This window comes from Octopus sinensis, linkage group LG4 (assembly GCF_006345805.1).
Source record: "Octopus sinensis linkage group LG4, ASM634580v1, whole genome shotgun sequence".
NCBI classification, from domain to species: Eukaryota; Metazoa; Mollusca; class Cephalopoda; order Octopoda; family Octopodidae; genus Octopus; species Octopus sinensis.
In genome coordinates, this window is record NC_043000.1 from 80,009,260 (window position 1) to 80,019,259 (window position 10,000).

The window sequence follows — 10,000 nt, forward strand, 5'->3', positions numbered from 1 at the left end:
GCCATTCTCCTTCCTGAGTGTTCTACTTATCTACCTACCTACCTGCCTGCCTGCCTATCTACATATGTACATACATACATGCATACTCTATGTCTGATTGTCTGTCTGTCCCTCTCACTCTCTCTCTCCCTGTCAATCTATCTATCTATCTATCTATCTATCTATCTATCTATCTATCTATCTATCTATCTATCTATCTATCTATCTAGCTAGCTATCTGTCTGTCTGTCTGTCTGTGTCTATCTATCTATCTGCTTATAAATGAAGTGATCTGTCTATATATATGTATATATGTATATATGTATGTATATATGTATATATATATATATAGATAAGAAAGTTGGTTTGTGAAAGCATGTGGTTGAATATATAGAAAATAGTAAAAAGTGAAAAAACTACAGAAGGCTTGTTTTAAAAGGTTAAAGAATATATATTTAAGTCAATATGTCTGAAGAATATTATAAATTTTTTTTTACAATGACATTGTTTAGAAGAAAGACCGCTTTTCAGATTTCTTACGTCGTTATGTTTATGTTGAGAAGAGTTATCGTCATGTTTATGTTGAAAAGAATTCTAAATAAGGGGAGGTAATAAGTGATTTCTTCCGGTGTAAGGGAGATAATCGCTTTAAAATTTTTCCCTTTCCTTTGGGGTGAATTTCTCTGTATAAGTATGTTGGAATGGTTAAGTCTGGGCTTGTACTTTTCAATGAAGAATGTTTCCTTGTTTAGTCTAGTTTGTGTTGATGATCCGATAGCACATTGGTAAAATGGAAAGATTAAAAAATTGTGGTAGTAGTTGCTTTGCGCATTTCTCAATGTGCTCACTAAAAGGTATCATTCTGTATTCTGGGAATGCAATCTGTTGTCAATGCAGTGTGCATCTACGTCTGAGTGATAGTCCCGTGGATCCCACGCAGTCTTGGTGGCAGCCCGAGCATTTTATGACATAAATTATGTTTTCAGAGGCACAAGTAAAATTAGATTTGATCTTGAATTTCTGTCCCTCTTTGAAGAGGAATTCTGATCCTTCTAGCAGGTTTGGACATGTTGCACAGTTTGGTCTACCACATTTTTTTACTTTTGCATCCGTAATTTCAGAAAACAATTTTGCCTTTGTGAGAATCTTTTTAAGTGATTTAGGTTGTTTGTAGCTTTTAATGATTTGGTGTATGCTTAGAATTTCCTTTAATTTGGGGTCCTTATGAAGTATTGGTAAATTCTGGGTGATAATGGTGATGGCTTCTTTGTTTCTGGGGTTGTATGTAGATATGTAAGGTAGGTAGTATATTCCCCAAAAATACTACCTTACATATCTACATACAACCCCAGAAACAAAGAAGCCATCACCATCATCACCCAGAATTTACCAATACTTCATAAGGACCCCAAATTAAAGGAAATTCTAAACATACACCAAATCATTAAAAGCTACAAACAACCTAAATCACTTAAAAAGATTCTCACAAAGGCAAAATTGTTTTCTGAAATTACGGATGCAAAAGTAAAAAAATGTGGTAGACCGAACTGTGCAACATGTCCAAACCTGCTAGAAGGATCAGAATTCCTCTTCAAAGAGGGACAGAAATTCAAGATCAAATCTAATTTTACTTGTGCCTCTGAAAACATAATTTATGCTCGGGCTGCCACCAAGACTACGTGGGATCCACGGGACTATCACTCAGATGTAGATGCACACTGAATCGATAACAGATTGCATTCCCAGAATACAGAATGATACCTTTTAGTGAGCACATTGAGAAATGCGCAAAGCAACTACTACCACAATTTTTAATCTTTCCATTTTACCAATGTGCTATCGGATCATCAACACAAACTAGACTAAACAAGGAAACGATCTTCATTGAAAAGTACAAACCCAGACTTAACCATTCCAACATACTTATTGAGAAATTCACCCCAAAGGAAAGGAAAAAAAATTTAAGCGATTATCTCCCTTACACCAGAAGAAATCACTTATTACCTCCCCTTATTTAGAACTCTTTTCAACATAAACATAACGATAACTCTTCTCAACATAAACATAACGACGTAAGAAATTTGGAAAGCTAAACGCGAAACTGGTCTTTCTTCTAAACTATGTCATTGTAAGAAAAAAATTTATAATATTCTTCAGACATATTGACTTAAATATATATTCTTAACCTTTTAAAACAAGCCTTCTGTAGTTTTTTCACTTTTTACTATTTTATATATATATATATATATATATATATATATATATATATATATATTCTTTTACTTGTTTCAGTCATTTTGATTCTGGACCATGCTAGTGCAGCACATTTAGTTAAACAAATCGACCCCAGGACTTATTCTTTTTAAGACTATTACTTATTCTATTGGTCTCTTTTGCCAAAGCACTAAGTTATGGGAATGTAAACACACCAACATCAGTTGTCAAGTGATGGTGGGAGGACAAACATATACACGCAAATACATATGTATATGTATGTACGATAGACTTCTTTCAGTTTCTGTCTACCAAATCCACTCACAAGGCTTTGGTTGGCTTGAGGCTATAGTAGTAGACACTTGCCCAAGGTAGCATGCAGTGAGACTGAACCCAGAACCATGTGGTTGGGAAGCAAGCTTGTTACCACACAGCCACTCCTAAAAATATATGTATATGTATGTATGTATGTGTGTGTGTGTGTTTTTGTGTGTGTGTATGTGTGTGCATGTGTGTGTGTGCATGTGTGTGTGTGCATGTGTGATTGTTTATAATTCTTTGTTTTAACATCATTTGCTAGTTGTAACAGAAAATTTCCATTCTTTAAGCATCATTATTTGTTTGCAATTTTATGTGAAAATATGTCAAACCATTGTGTTTTTCAAGACAGGTGGAAGAGCATCCTGTTGTAGAAAATTTGCCATAATGAATTTTGTCTGACACATGTAAGCAAGCAAAAGTGACTTTTAAAGTATTGATGATAATATATATATTTAATTATAGTACAATTTTTTCAAAGACAGTATCTTTCTATTATACATTCTTATCAAATGTTTGACAAGTTCATAAGATCAAAATATACTGCAGTTTGTCATGAAACTAAATGTATATATGTATAAAATGTGTGTGTGTGTGTGTATTAATTCCAGCATTTAAATGATAGTAACTTCTAGAGGTTTCACTACTACTACTACTACTACTAGTAGTAGTAGTAGTAGTAGTAGTAGTAGTTGTAGTAGTAGTAGTAGTAGCAGCAGCAGTAGTAGCAATGTGTGTGTGTGTGTGTGTGTGTGTGTGTATATACCCAGTCATTCAATAGAAACAGTACCAGACAGAACAAAGGAAGTCTGTTATGAAGAACAAAAGCTGAGAGAAGAAAAAACTACAATAAAAATATTAATTATAAAAAATAGCTCTTAAATCATCTTATATTTATCTTTCTAATTTTACACCATAGATGTTTCTTTTTGTGTTTTTTGTTTTGGAAACTATGACCAGTTTGAAAAAATGTGGCACTCGAAGAAATGTGTGTGTAATATCATTGTATCATGTCTTGTACATAGATATAAACATTTAACTCAGATCTTTGCTTTGCAATCATGAGGTCACAAGTTTGGTCTCACTGAACAGCACCTTGATCAAGTGTTTATACTATATAGCCTTGGCTTGATCCAAGCCTTGTCAGTGAAATTGAGGACATGGATTTTACCTGTAATTCAGAGATTTAATTTTTGTCACACTGATGTTACCTGAGAATTACTTTTAATGATAAATGTGTGTGCGTGTGTAGAATACTTTTACACATTTACATGTTAATTAAGTGATAACCTAGTTCAGATGCTCAAACAATTAATTGCTCATTGTCAAAACTGATTTAAGATCCATCATATCAGACGCTAAGTTCTAACACTGAGATCTTATCCAGCTTATATAAAATAGCTCTTATCTTCTTTAGCATAACATAACTGACAGTTACTAGTTAAAATTGTTATGACAAACAAGAGTCCATGCTTTTGAATTACTGTGTTTTGCTGCAACTGATTTTCTTTGGCATGTCATGAGACACATGGCAAATTTATTCCTCTTCTTTGGATTAATGCAACAAAAATTGGATTCAAGTCAAGAATAAAAGAAACAGTTTTATTGTATCAAAGCAGAATGGCTGAATATTATTTTCTTATTTTTCTTCTTCTTGTTTTCTACCATGTGAACTAAATTAGAGCCATTGGCAAGTGAAATATATTAGTGCTTTTCTTTTCTTTTTCTGTGTCATAAGATATTTCTCCATTAAAACAATCTATATTCTCCTTTCTCATTCTTCTGTTATAATATCTTACTTTCCTTCCAGGAATATCATTTCTTTTTAGCTAGTTGAATGACCTTGGTAAAAGCTTCATTAAAAATACCCATAACACAACAGCACATGGCCAGATATGTTGCAGTTATCTCACCTTAAATGTTATTACTTCATCAAATGTTCGCTTTGGTAACTTGTTGAAAATTCTAAATCTATTATTACTGGAACAAAAAAGGGATTATGTCACATATATAAACTGTCCTCCTCCTCCTCCTTATCATCATCATCATTGTCGGCGGTCATCCTCATCATAGTCATCGTTGTCATTGTCCTCCTCCACCTCCTCATCGTCGTTATCCTCCTCCTCATCATCATCGTCGTTGCCACCCTCATCCTCATCATTGTCATTGTCGTCGTCATCCTCCTCATCATCATCATTGTTGTCATCACCATACTACTATCAGCAGCAGCAGCAGCAGCACCACCACCACCACCACCACCCAGCATCTCCTTTTCATCATCATTATTATCATTATCATCATCATCGTTATCACTGTCAGTATCATCTCCATCACTGTCATTGTTGTAACTATTACCATTATTACCATCCTTGTTGTCATTGTCATCCAACTATCCATCCATACTGGCATGGGTTGGACAGGTCTATTCCAACACAGCATCTCTCCTCTCACTACCTGTTGCATTAATTTGGGTGTACATATGCACCCATAGAGAAAACTGCAGGACGTGTTTTACTTTCACATGATTTTTCACATTTGGATGCTTTTTCTATCTCGCAACATGAACTGGATTCATTTTATCATACAACTGACACTAAAGAGGCTATCAGCAGTACAATGAAGTAGACATTTTTACCCTGTAACAAGTTTTATTTATAATAACTGTTAGTGTTTAGCATGGTGGATTCTAGATGCTGTCATTATTATTTTAAATTGTTTCTTGCTCATGGTGATTCTTTCATTGCTTGTGTTCCATCCTTGCCCAATTCTTCTACTTCTGTTAGTGAATTTAGTATTGATATGAAGAAAACTGCTCTGAAGTATTTTCCATAGCCATAATGTTAATATACACAGTCTATGTTATTTCTGTTAGTCTCTCTCCCTCCACCCCTCCAGCCCTCTCTCTCTCTCTCTCTCTCTCTCTCTTTCTCTCTCTCCCTCTCGCTCTATCTGTCAGTCTGTCTGTATGTCTATCTATCTATCCATCTATCTATCTATCTATCTAATACAATAAATGCGCAAATCAATTTCTGTGTGTCAGTGTGTTACATTTTGACCTCCTCTCTCACTATTCAATGATGCTTCTACTATTCCATGTGCTGGGGTGAGAGTAATAGTAGGCATAAAGACAAGTGGCGAAGGCAGACAGAGTGAGAGCAAGAAAGGAAAAGAGGTGGAGAGAAAGAGAGGCAAAGAAATTTAGGGAGAGTTGATGTTTTATTAAAAGTAGTAGTGTTGATGGTAGCAGTGGGAGTAATAATAAAAGAGAGAGAAAGAGTGGGTATATGAGAGAAAGAGGGACTGAGCACTGAACTAACATACTGAACACTGATGGTAATGGGGTGATAGTAATAGTATGAGCTGTAGTTGTGATAGAGGCGGAGGCAGTCATGATGATGGTGGTGGTAACTGAGGTGGTCAAGAATGACGGTGAGAGTAAGCGATATGAAAGACAGAGGTGATAATGGTGGAGGGGAAGGCAGTGAAGTCAAAGGTATTGATGGTGGTGGTATCAGAAATCTGAATGGTGTGTGTATGGCAGATGTAGTGGCGAAGGTAGTGGTACTGATGTTTATCATGCAGCTTTGCAATAAGTTCCAAGCGACAAATTATATCATTGTTTTGATGAAAATTGTTCATTACTTGAAAAATATTGCTCAAGTTTAATAAAATTTAATTGTATGAAGTGTCATTGTTGGGCCCAAGGCCTAATGAAGAGCTCTCCACAGGACCTAGCTTAAAAGCTGCCCGACAGGGTAGCTTTTAAGCTAGTATGTAATAATAAAAAGTAACAACAATAGAATGGGACCTCAGTATTAGATAAATAAAGGATATCTATATGTATTATAATTTAGAATATTATAGTACTCAGAGTTTCAAATGTCTGAGCAAAGAGCTACAATGCATTCTCGTCGGCTATTAATGGCAAGAGACACTATGAAAAACCGTTGAATAAAAGGGAAGTTACTCTAATAGGTAGAAAAATAAAAAAAGGTAAAAGATAAATATACACAACCATATTCTCACAATACATAGACATAAACCTCCTACGTTCACAACTTCTACATAGAACACACTCACACAAACATGTATACGTTCATGCACATACACACATACAAAAGCAAACAAACATATGTGTATGTACATACTCATGCATACACACATATCCGCACATACACGCATACATGTATATATATATATGTATATATGTATGCAACCTCATCCTCATATAGACATAAGTGTTTACATGCATACATGTAACATATTACATATATATTTAGACATTTATGCATATAAATATTCGTATATATATATATATATATATCATCATCATCATCATCATCATCATTTAGCATCCGTTTTCCATGCTAGCATGGGTTGGACGGTTCAACTGGGGTCTGTGAAGCTGGAAGACTTCATCAGGCCCAGTCAGATCTGGCAGTGTTTCTACGGCTGGATGCCCTTCCTAACGCCAACCACTCTGTGAGTGTAGTGGGTGCTTTTTACGTGCCACCCGCACAGTTGCCAGACAGAGCTGGCAAATGGCCACAAACAGATGGTGCTTTTACGTGTCATCGGCACAGGGGCCAGGCGAGGCTGGCAACGGACATGAACGGATGGTGCTTTTACGTGCCACCAACACGGGGGCCAGACAGAGCTGGCAAACGGCCACGAAACGGATGGTGCTTTTACGTGTCACCAGCACGGGGGCCACGCGAGGCTGGCAACGGACACGAACGGATGGTGCTTTTACGTGCCACCGACAAGGAGGCTAGACGGGGCAGCGCCAGCAACGACCACGATCGGATGGTTCGCTTAACCACAGCTGCAATTCCCACTGATGTTGATCGACCTCAATTTGGTTCTGCTTTCTGATATATGAATTGATTTGGTTTGATTTTGATTTTGACTGTTCTCACTGGTCTTATACATATATATATATATATATATATATATATATAAATACAGACATACATTCACACTTCCACATACATGCATATATATATATAACCGATCGGGCCGACATACCAGCCAAATTGACTACATCCTTGCCAGGAAAAGGGAAAGATGGCTGCTTATAAATGCCAAAACCTTCCCAGGTGAAGAATGCACCCTGCAACATAGACTGGTAGTTAGTGACTTTAGGATCAGGACTAAGAGGACGACCAGAAGACGACCAACATGGAGAAGAAGGATCTGGAAGCTTAAAGATCCTGCGAATTGACAGAGATTTAGGGACATATTACTTGAAGCCTTTGACAAAGTAGAAGGGGATAGAGCATCACATGGGGTAGAAGACAACTGGATGTTTCTAAGGGACAACTTGCTGAGAGCCACTGACCAGATATGTGGCTGGTGCAAAGTCCCCTCTTGACCCAAAATAACATGGTGGTGGAACAAGGTTGTAGACAGGGCTATTAGAGAAAAGAGACAGGCTTGGAAGGACTGGAAGAATGGTGGTAGCAGGGAATTGTATCAGACTGCCAAAAGGGAAGCTAGGAGACAGGTCTATCTAGCAAGAGGGGAAGCAGACAAGAAAAACTTTGCCAATGTTCTGTGCTGTGAGGACCAAAGACTTGAGGTGTTTCGTGTGAGAGAGAATCGTGATGTGGTAGGAGAGAAATGTGTTCGCTAAATGAGGATGCAAAGAGAGAGGTTTGGAGATGCCACTATGAAAGGTTGCTGAATAAAGAAAATGAATGGGATAAAGAGAGTCTGCCAAATGTTGACCCAACAGAGGGACCAGCTATCTGAGTTGACAGTTCCTTGGTAGTTAAGGCAATTAGAAGCATGAAGACAGGGAAAGCCCCAGGCCCATCAGGAATCACTGCAGAGATGCTCAAAATATCTGGTAGTGTCGGCTATAGCCTAGTCACCCGTATAGTTAATCAGGTGATACACGAAGGAGTCATACCCAATGACTGGTGTAGCAGCATAATAGTCAACTGCTACAAAGGTAAAGGTGACGCCCTAGATACAAATAATTACAGAGGTAACAAGCTGTTGGATCAGGTAATGAAGGTTATGGAGAGGGTCATAGCCCAACTAATTAGAGAGAGAGTTAGTTTAGATGAGATGCAGTTTGGGTTCATGCCAGGGAAAAGCACCACTGATGCTATATTCCTGGTAAGGCAGCTGCAGGAGAAATACCTAGCCAAAGATAAGCCCCAGTACCTGGCTTTTGTTGACATGGAGAAAGCCTTTGACAGGGTTCTCTGATCCCTTATCTGGTGGTCAATGAGGAAACTAGGGATAGCTGAATGGTTAGTGAGAGCTGTGCGAGCCATGTACAGGGATGCCACTTGTAAGATGAGGGTTGGCAACGAGTATAGTGAAGAATTCCGGGTAAGGTAGGGGTCCATCAAAGCTCAGTCCTCAGCCCCCTATTTATCATAGTCCTCCAGGCAATAACGGAGGAATTCAAGACAGGATGCCCCTGGGAGCTCCTCTATGCTGATGACCTTGCTCTAATTGCTGAGTCACTATCAGAACTGGAGGAGAAGTTTCAGGTGTGGAAGCAAGGATTAGAATCGAAGGGCCGTAGAGTCAATCTAGCTAAAACCAAAGTCCTAATAAGTAGGAAGGTAGATAAATCACAAACACCTTCAGGTAGATGGCCCTGCTGGATCTGTAAAAAAGGTGTAGGTAGAAACTCTATAAGATTCACCAAGTGTAAGCTATGGACACATAAGAGGTGCAGCAATGTCAAAGGAAGGCTAACTAGGAAGATAGTTTTTGTATGTGGCAGATGCTCAGGAGCAATAAACACTGAAAATGCTCTGAGACCAACTTCTGCCACATTCCAGGGAGAAAAACTAGAAATAGTTGATAGCTTCCGTTACCTAGGTGACTAAGTCAGTAGTGGGGGTGGGTGTGCTGAAAGTGTTACTGCTAGAGTAAGAATAGCTTGGGCAAATTTCAGAGAGCTCTTACCTCTGCTGATGACAAAAGGCCTCTCGCTCAGAGTAAAAGGCAGACTGTATGATGCGTGTGTACGAATAGCCATGCTACATAGCAGTGAAACATGCTCTGTGACTGCTGAGGATATGCGTAAGCTTGCAAGAAATGAACCCAGTATGCTCCGATGGATGTGTAATGTCAGTGTGCGTACTCGACAGAGTGTAAGTACCTTGAGAGAAAAGCTGGACCTAAGAAGCATCAGTTGTGGTGTGCAAGAGAGACGTTTACACTGGTATGGTCATATGGCGAGAATGGATGAAGATAGTTGTGTGAAAAAGTGCCAAACACTAGCGGTTGAGGGAACCCGTGGAAGAGGTAGACCCAGGAAAACCTGGGACGAGGTGGTGAAGCATGACCTTTGAACTTTAGGTCTCACTGAGGAAATGACTAGAGACCGAGACCTTTGGAAGTATGCTGGACAAGTGAGACCATAACCTGTGGCCTCTACATAGGATGTAGCCAGTCCACTTATGCATACCTTTCCTTCTTGGGACACAAAACTCTACATGTGAAGACCTGTTGAGGCAAG

General features: G+C 38.3%; 1 protein-coding gene across 2 annotated transcripts in view; it reads left to right on the top strand.

Moving 5' to 3' along the window:
• Positions 1–10,000, top strand: part of LOC115210515 (kinesin-like protein KIF25) — a 550,198-nt gene that overhangs the window by 210,041 nt on the left and 330,157 nt on the right. The gene's annotated exons all lie outside the window — the stretch shown is intronic.